This window comes from Vombatus ursinus, unplaced genomic scaffold (assembly GCF_900497805.2).
Source record: "Vombatus ursinus unplaced genomic scaffold, bare-nosed wombat genome assembly UNPS02005280.1, whole genome shotgun sequence".
Lineage (NCBI taxonomy): Eukaryota > Metazoa > Chordata > Mammalia > Diprotodontia > Vombatidae > Vombatus > Vombatus ursinus.
The window spans coordinates 1-9811 of record NW_020945058.1 but is presented as its reverse complement, the minus strand read 5'-3'; the positions used below and the strand labels follow the sequence as shown (position 1 = coordinate 9811).

Sequence of the window (9811 nt, the reverse complement as noted above, 5' to 3'; positions counted from 1 at the left end):
AAGCACACAGGCAGTTTTACTTTTGTACAGAAAATTAAAAAAAAAAACTTCCCATGCATTTTTTTTCAAACATATTTGCAATATCACACCAAATATATTCTTTAAGACTCAAAATACAATGTTTTCCCCAGCAATAAAAAATATCACAATCTCATTCAGAAACAATTAACTCAAAGGGAAACATTTAAATAAGTATTTTTGAGAAATGATGAGGCAGCAGAAGGAATTAACTTGCTTTTAATAATCACTTGAATATGATAAGAAGAAATCCAAATGATTGTTTTCCATTTTGAGAAATCCTTTAGCACAATTAATGACACTCCACAGTTCTACTCTGAACAAAAGTTATTTACCTCACCCTAGGGAAACACTAAAGAAATAAATACCTGTCCATCATGTAGGAAAGTAGAGAAACTCCTGTATTCTATCATTTCCACCTCTTATAGTTTTGCATAGAAGTCCTCATAAAAGTTGAACACAAATTTTCAGTCCATTCCTAATTTAAATACGTGATAAAATCATCCCGAAATGCAATAGACCCATTACAAATATTGTGCACATTTTAAAAACTTGACTTTAACTATTTTAGTGTGCTTGGGACTTTTCTTCTCATGGCACAGGTATTATCATGTGCATTAAGGCTCGCTTCCTCTTTGTTTCTTTTTCAAGGCAGTAGTGTTTCAGGAGAGCAGGAGAAGAGAGCCCTCCTTCCCTACTCTCTGAATACTGTTTTCTAAGCACTTCAACCCTGAGTGGCCAAATTCAGATGAATAGCTCCTCCCACCTGAGTCTAAAATACCTAGCTGTTTGAGAAGTTTATGATACTTTCTTACTGGAAAAACTTTCACTTTCTAAAAAGGCGACAGCTACTAAATTAATTGATACTTACAAGTCACATCAACATAAGTGGCCAGAGACTGGAAAACCCTTTTTTAAGATCCAGGCTGATCAAGCCAAGATAAGAAAGGTTTTTGCTCAGGCGAGTTTCCAATTAAACTAAGAGCTGCTTTTATCATCTGCAAATAAAACAAAATGAATGTAACACAGTTTCATGCATATTCTTACACATTCAGGGAAAACAGATCAGAATTCTAATCTAGTTATGCTTCCCTCCCCCTTCCCTCCCTCCCTAGCCCCCCTTATCTTAAGTGCACTCTCATACCAGTTAGATCTTAAGAGAATAATAAATCATACAAATACTGTAGTTCCCTAACTGGAACTTAAACAGACTGGTCCTCTCCATAGACAAACATGGTAAAGACACTGAGGCAACAGTTCTTGGGGGAGGGATGTGGGAGTCCCAGCCTGCCTGCAGGCAGGAATGCTCAGCTGAGCTGGGAGAGGGGGAAAAAACTGACAGAAAATCGGAAAGCCAGAGACACACAAAGAGGGAATGAAGACAGCCGACTCTCTTAACAACTTTCAGACACTAAAGAAAACATGTGCATTGTCTCTGGGGACAGAGAGTCACTTAAATAGACCAATCTTCCTAAAACAGCCAGTCAGGCAGTTGATAAACATTTACTAAGTGCCTACTATGCGCCAGGCACTGTGCTAAGCATTGGACACATAAAGAAAGGTAAGAGGCAGTCCCTGCTCTCAAGGAGCTCTCAGTCTAATAGAGGAGTCGATACACAAACAGCTATGTACGTGCATAAGCTCTATGCAGGAAAGGTTAGAGAAGGTACCAGAATTATGCTAGATGCACTAGAAGGCACCAGTCAGCATCTGAGGCCAGATGTGAACTTACAAAGAGGAATCTTCCTGACTCCAGGCCTGGCATTCTATCCTCTGCACCACCCAGCTGCCCCAATTCTCCTATGCTGTCGCTCTAATCCAAATGCCCCGAAAATCCAGACATCTGCTAAGATACATTTCAAGACTTGAAAAATCAAGAATAAGGCAATTTTGCTAAACAGGTAGAACAGCATGCCCCAATAGAAATAATAAGAAAATGAATACAAACATGACTTAAATAAATGCACAAATATATAGATGTCTCCCATCAGGCAAAGCTATGCCTTGACTCTTTCTTTTTCTACTTTTCTGTCCTAGAAATATCTCAGCCAATCAGGAGCCATGTTTTCTTGCACACATGCAGTGTCCCAGGACTGTCGTACATGGAGAAGGGGTTACATATATGTATGTTAATATAATATCTATATCTTACAGATAGATATGTATACAGGTATCTCTTCAGATATCTTTAGATATAGAAATATCCCTCTATATAATAGACAGAGAGATATAGAGATAGATATAGAGAGATCTCTATTTCTATTTATAGATTATATATTTCTTAAATCTATAGAAATATATAATCTAGCTGTAGATTATTTCTTAAATCTGTAGAAATATATAATCTAGCTACAGTTTATGTTTCTTAAATCTATAGAAATATCTAATCTAGTTATAGATTAGATATTTCTATATATCTCCCAGTTATACATATGTATGTGTATATATATAGATACACATTTATATAGAGATGTCTCTATTTCTACCTATAGTTTATGTACTTATATAATCTATAGAAATATATGATCTACACAGATTACATTTCTATATATCTCTCAGTTCTATATATATACATACACACACACACACACACACATACATTTTTGTTGAGGTTTCTCTGTATCTATGTAGACAGAGGATTCTTGGATTCTTGCAGGTCACTCCTAAATTGAACCTTGAAGTAAGCCAGGATTCTGAAAGGCCAGAGATGACAAAGGAAATAAGTTATTAAAAGAATGGGGAATAGGCTGGGTAAAAGCATGGCAGGAAATGGAAGGCCAAGTCTGAGGGACAATCAATGGGGGAGTTTGCCTGAAACGTAGAGTATGTGAAGGTAAATACTATCAAATAAAGCTGGAAAGGATGGTTGGCCTCAATTCTCAATGACAATTAGAGGAGTTTACATTTTATCCTAGAGGAAATAGGAAGCTACTGAATCTTTTTGAACATGAGAAGGGTGTACTGCTCTCTGTTCTTTCTGAATACTTATTGAATAGCTAGTAATAACCAACTGAAGAGAGTTGAGTCAGTGAAACCAACCATGAAGTTACTGAAGAAATCCAGATAAAAATCTTGAGGCCTTGAAATACAGTGGTGGTTATGTGGAAAAGAGGAGTGGAAGTAAAAATATTGAGTCACAGAATAAGAACATTTGGTGACAGATTAGTGATTGAGAAGGAGGAAGAGGGAGGAGTCAAGGATGACTCCAATGAGCTTTGGTTCAAGGTAATGAACCTCAGCAACTAGTAGGGTGGCTTTCAACAGAAACAGAGAAGTTTGGAGAATGGGTGAGTTTATGTGGCAAGATGATTAATTCCATTTAGATGCGTTGAGTTTAAGATGCCTATGAAATATCTAAGTGCAAGGGTCCAATAGGTGGTTGGCAATGCAGGATTGAGGCTCAGGAGAGAGATAAAGCATGATTATGGAGGGGTGTGAGGCATTTACATGGAGAAGAAAATTGGACCCTTGGGAACTGATAAGTTCACCAAAAGGAAGTGTATAATGAGATAAGAATAGAAGACCTAAGACATAGCCTTGGGGAAAATCCACAATTGAGACAAGGATATGGATGATGATGCAGCAAAGGATACCAAGGAGTGGTTATATGGGTAAGAGGGAAATCAAGAGAAGAAGGTTGTGGAGCTCGAGGAAGGAGACAGTATTGAGGAGGAGAGGGTGTTCAACATTATCAAGAGCTACCAAGAGGTCAAGGGAAATGAAGACTGTCAAAAGGCTGCCAATGAGCAAATAAGATTATTGGTAACCTTAGTGAGTAGGATGGTTGGGGTCAGAAGTCAGACAGGAAACTTCAAAAAGTAAGTTGGGGTAGGGGCGAGTGGCACCGGAAGACAGGTAAAGGTAGAATGAATATACATTACTGTGAGGATACAGAATATATCTAGGAAGAGTGAAGCAGAGGGAATGATCGAAAAGGAGAAGTTAAGGGTAATGATGAGGGTAAAGATGGACAATTCTTGTGTGTGGCTAAGATGGACTAAAGGTGTAGGTCATGGAAGTTTAGGATACTGCCTATATTTTACCCTTTGTTTTCAACATTTCTAGGTAGTTTTGTGGTGGAATTCCCTGGAATGTGGTAGTCATACCTTTCGTTCTTTTGTATTTTTCTGGGAGACCAATAATTCCCAAGTTGTCTTGCTGAACTCTGTCCCCAGGTACACTGCTTGGCTCATAGGGATCTCAAGTCTCTTCCATTTATGTTACTTTTTCATTTTGTTTTAGGTTTGCTCTGCCATCTTTGTATTTTGGGCTTCCATCTATGCCATTCTATTTCTCAGAGAATCCATTTCTTTTTAAAGATTTCCCACTGAATATTCCAAGCTATTGAATCTCATGCCAGCTTCTTTATGTTCTTCTTTCAATGCTTTACAAGAATTTGTGTAGATACCTGACCTTTCTTTTTATCTTTTATTGTTTAGAAAAACAATTTGAAGATTCATAGGAGGGGTCCATATGCTTTTATGGCTATCTCTAATATGGTATTATTATTTCCTTCTGAAGATTTCTCATTGTTTTATTTTTTTATTCTATATTTATTCATTTTATTAAGTCATGTTTTTGCTTACTCATTTCTTCAGTATATCTGTTAGTTTTTCTGGGATTTTTCTCCAAGTGAGGATTTTTTCCCCTCTCTGTATGTGTTTTATTACTGTTCTTTTACTTTATTTGATGTGTTCATTGCATTTTTTTTAGAGGCAATTGGGGTTAAGTGACTTGCCCAGGTTCATAGATATAGTAAGTGTCTGAGGCTGAATTTGAATTCAGGTCCTCCTGACTTCAGGGTCAGTGCTCTAACCACTTCATCCCCTAGCTGTCCCATTTATTGCTTTTTAAAGGTGAAATGAAGTATCTTCTTGTATTTTCCTATGCATTTAATTTCAACCAATTTTTGTGAAATGCCTACCATGTGCTAGGATATATACTAGTTGCTATCAAGTAGAAGATACCAATATTCTAGTTAGAGACTGATAAGCTTTATATTCAAGTATAACATCATATATGAAATGTTGTAATGTAATATAACCTGAATATAATACAAATAAGGTAGTGATAGTTAAGAAGAAAGACTTAGACAAGATAATCTAGAAATATATATATTTTTTGGTGAGACAATCATGGTTAAGTGACTTGCCCAGGGTCACACAGCTAGTAAGTGTCAAATGTCTGAGGCCAGATTTGAACTCAGGTCCATCTAGGAAAACTTACGTAGAGAGATAATACTTTTGGACAGAATGTAAGGATCAGGGAAATCTTCATGGAGGTAGTGGTTGAACTGAGCCTTAAAGAAAGAGAAGGCTTTCTAAAGGTAGAGATGAAATGAGATTACTTTCCAGGTACAGGGAATTAGGTTAAGGGGCCATACAATAAAGAAGGACGGTATGTCAAGTTTGACACTAGAGATTTTTCAGAGGTAGAGTGGCATGGTCATATAATGTATCAGAAAGATTATTTTGAAAGTGTTGTGAAAGATGTATTGGAAAGGTGAGAGACAAGGAGGAAGCCAATTAAGAGGTCATGATAACAGTTCAAATGATTAGTATTGAAAATTTGAGCTAATATAGTGACAGCAGAAGTGGAAACAAGAAAAGTAAAGTAGAATCAAAAGAACTGTCAACTGATTGAATGTAGAGAATGTGTTAGAAGGAAGAGCTCAGTGTAGCTACATGCTGTCTTCCCTCACATACTCTGAGATTCTTGACTTTTGTCTTTGTATTCTCAGTGCCGAGAAAAATTCCTGGCAAAAACAGATGCTTAAAAAGTGCTAGTTACTTGCTTGAAGATTCTGAAGTTTCACATCTGGAGTAGTGGAGGGATTGTGGTGCCATCAACAGAAACAAGGAAGTTGGGATGGACAGATTTCTATTGTAGTGGAGGGCAGCGGATGATGGATACATAGAACATTTTTTTGAGTGCTTTCTATGTGTTTTGCACTATACTAAGCACCAAGGATTAAAAAACAAACAAACAAACAAGAAAACAAAATGGTCCCTACTCTCAAGCTTACATTCAAATAGGAAAAGACAAAACATAAGGGAGAGTTGGAAAGCAAGGGAAAAGAGGAAGTAAGGAGGGAAGAAATGTATTCACACAAGGGCCAGACAGTTGGGATGGGGCTGGGGCAAACCAAAGAGTGAGCTATGTAGCTGGGCCTTACCATAATATGATGCTTCAAGTTTCCAGTTAGGGACTCACCAATTATTGAGTTAGTCTTAGTTTGGAGTCTTCCCCAGGGGGCCAGGCGAGATGAGGAGCTCAGTTTTGGTCATGATAAGTTTGAGATGTTCATGGGATACACCAATGGAGATATTCAAATGGGAGCTGGAAATGAAAGATGGAAACAGGTGGGTAAAGTGGAAGGATGTTGAGATTTTGCCTAGGAAGATAGATGAGGGAGTCATTTGAAAAAATATAATTGAACCCATGAAAGCAGATGGTATTGAGTATGTAGACAGAAGAGAAGAATATGTAAGACAGACATTGAGAAGTAGAGTCCTTACATTTGTGGGAAGGAAGTCAACAAATGGAAACAATGTAAGGCTTGGCGTGATGCTTACAATAAGCAAAATGAAGAGGAAGGGAACAAGCATTTATGAAGTACCTGCCTATGTGCCAAGTATTGTGCTACGTACCTTACAATTACTCAGGATTACGCAGCCAATAAGTGTCTGAGGGTCAATTTGAACATGTCTTCTCAACTCCAGGCCAAGCACTCTATCTATTGCACCACTTCCTGAAGTACACCACCATGTATTTTAGAAACACACATTCCTCAGGCAAAGAAATGAGACAAAGCTGAATGAATCCAAGGCTTATTTGTAATCAGACTTTACAAGGCGTTGACATACTGAGATCAGATGTGTCAACACGTCCTATAGACTGATTGTTGATTTAGCCGACTCTTTCTCATAATCTGTAAGGATGAAGTCTTATCCACTCAACGTTAGGTTTTAAACATGTCCAAAACAAATGATCCATTTGCTTCTTGTTAAATTCCAGAATCCTTCTAAGCCTTTAAATTCTCCCTGCTCCATTGGATGACTAAAAATTGATAGCATTTTCAGCTAAATCCAGAGAGTAGGACAAAAGCCATAATAATAATTTTTAAGTGTATTTTTTTTCATTGGGGGAGCACAGGCGGTGAATCCAGCTGCTAACCATTTACCCACTGCCAAAAACATCTTTGTCTTATTCATCTCATTAAGAAAAATAGAATTTGATTTTTATCCTGGATATATTAAGGCTGCTTCACTCTCATTACTGATGATGAAAGAAATTGCTTCTGGCTGTATGAAGGAGGTGACTCTTTTATTCCATATTTTGTAATCAGGACTTTGTGATCACTAAGAGTGATAAGAATATAAAACAGACAAAAACCTTGATCAATGAACTGCAGGGGAACAGAAGAGCCCTCAAAAAGACAAGCTGAGCAACCAAGGGCAGCAGCCAGGAAGCTACAACAGAAGTCATCAGAAACTTGAGAAAGTCAAGAAAGCCCCCAGGTAGGGGAGAGGGGAGAGAATGTAAAAAAGAGGCCATTCCAGAATCTGGGAAGAAGTTGATTTCACAGGACAGAGGTTCCCAGGCAGAGAATGACCTGGAAAAGAGAGGTAAGGAACTATAAAAATAGAAAGAGAGAGAGAGAGAGACAGAGAGAGAGAGAGAGAGAGAGAGAGAGAGAGAGACAGAGAGACAGAGAGACAGAGAGAGAGACAGAGAGAGAGACAGAGAGAGAGAGAGAGAGAGAAGAGAAAGTGGGTAAAAGAGAAAAAGAAAGAAGTGAAGAAAGGAACGGAGGGAAGGAGAAAGAAAAAAGGAAGGGAGAAAAAGAGGAAAAAAGAAAGAAAAAGAAGAGAAAGAATGAGTAAAAGAGAGAAAGAGAAAGGAAGGAAGGAAGAAAGGGAAGGAGAAAGAAAGAAAAAAGGAGAAAGAGAAAGAGAAAAAGAAAAGGAAAAGAGGTAGGTAGTTTTAGAAAGTTTAGTAAAAGGCAAGCAGATAAAGTTACAATTGAAGGAGGAAAGGTTATTTTGGTAGTTAAAATTCATGAGGAAAAGTGATAGGTCTGTTGTTGAAAAGATTTGATAACTAAATGGAGAGATTCTACAGAATCAGGGAAGATGGAAGTGAAAGCAATAGACCTGAGAGGATCTGACATTGCCTTTGTTAAGAGAGGTGTTAGGTATTTGAAGATGTGTCTCCATGGACTGAACTCACTCTTTCTTTCCCCCCACACGATGCTTAAGTAAATGGGATCTTTTTTTAGATGCAGGTGATTCAATGAAGTGTTAAAAAGAGACATTGAAGAATGAATCTCTCCTTAGGGCAAAGAAGCATTTAGAAGGGTAAATGAAGTCTTAAAGACTCTGCTTCTATAACTGGGAAAGGCTATAAAAATAGAAAAGTAAATTAATGACTTCTTCTGGTTTCTCTTGCCATCATTCTTACTGAAAAAGATGGCTAATGATGCAACATTTATGACATTTAGGGCTGCCCAGGATCTTTATTTTCAGAAAACAGAAAATAAATTGATGGCACCAACAGAAACGGGGAAAATTGTTGATTTCTACTAATAATACCAGACATTTATATAATGCTTTACACTTTACAAACTGGTTTACATGCATTATTTCATCCAAACCTCACAACAGAGAGGAGAGAGAGAGGAGAGGAGAGGAGAGGAGGGGAGAGCAGAGGAGAGAATCACCCCAACTTAACAGATAAGGAAGCTAAATCATAGAAAGGTAGTGCCTTGCCCATGATCACAGATAATAAATGTTAGGGCTGGGATTCAAACTTGGATTTCTTCTGACTTCCACTACTAAGGTTGCCTCTGTACTTAATTTACTCTATCTAGAGATTGAAGAATGAATTTTAAGTCTGTAAAACAATATGAATAAAGTTCTGAATGAGCATCTTTAAAAAAATGTTAAGGAGAATCAAGTAGTCAGACTCTCTAGTATTTGATTCTTTCCCTCCATCTACTATCCTAATGATCTACAGAAAGCCAAGAGCCCAGAGAAGGACATGGCAGAAGCAGTATCTTTATCTCAAGTATCATCTTGGGTACAGTAAGAGCTGAAATGAATACACTCCAGTGAACAGTACTTATGGAACATCTAGTGTGTCCTATATTACAAACTGAATTAGTGGCAGGCCTAGGACTGGACCCTATCTCTCCTGATGCTCAGTCTGGGGTCATTTGCAAATGTGACACCTTCTTGTAGAAGGGCTCATAAGTATTAGGGTTTTGGGTTTTTTTTTCTGCTTCCCTCAACTTCTTTTGCATATGTGTTGTTTTGCTGGAACTAAGAACCAGGTGCACTTTGAAAATTAGAAAGTACCATGCAAATAGCAGACTTTGAAAAAATGGGCGCGGGATGCTCCAGCTAATGAGCTAGGGAACCAGCACAGGATAAGTGGAAAGAAACCAGCAGTTCGAGTCAGGTAGATGAATTCCGCTTCTACCTTGAAAATTTACTAGCTGTGTGACCCTGGACAATTTGCTTATTTTTGCTAAGCCTCAATTTCCTCATCTTTAAAGTGGGAAGGGAGTAATAATGGAATCTACCTCTTGAGGTTATGAGGATAAAAGTAGATGGTATATGTAAAGCACTTTGCAAGCCTTAAAAGTCGAAAAAGATCACTGTGACCTAGATGAACAAAGACTAAATAGTTATATCTTTACATAGAGATAGATCTATCTCTGTCTCTGTCTGCCTCTTCCTGTCTTCCTTCCTTCCTTCCTTCCTTCCTTCCTTCCTTCCTTCCTTCCTTC

The 9811-nt window shown here is 37.8% G+C and overlaps 1 long non-coding RNA gene across 1 annotated transcript; it reads right to left on the bottom strand.

Annotated features, from left to right (window-relative positions):
• Positions 1-892: 892 nt before the first annotated feature.
• On the bottom strand, positions 893-6342 carry LOC114030821. Its single transcript, XR_003567677.1, has 3 exons — positions 6232-6342; positions 2618-2711; positions 893-1016 (listed from the first exon to the last, which is right to left on the bottom strand). It is a non-coding gene; the product is annotated as an uncharacterized LOC114030821 (long non-coding RNA).
• Positions 6343-9811: the final 3469 nt, after the last annotated feature.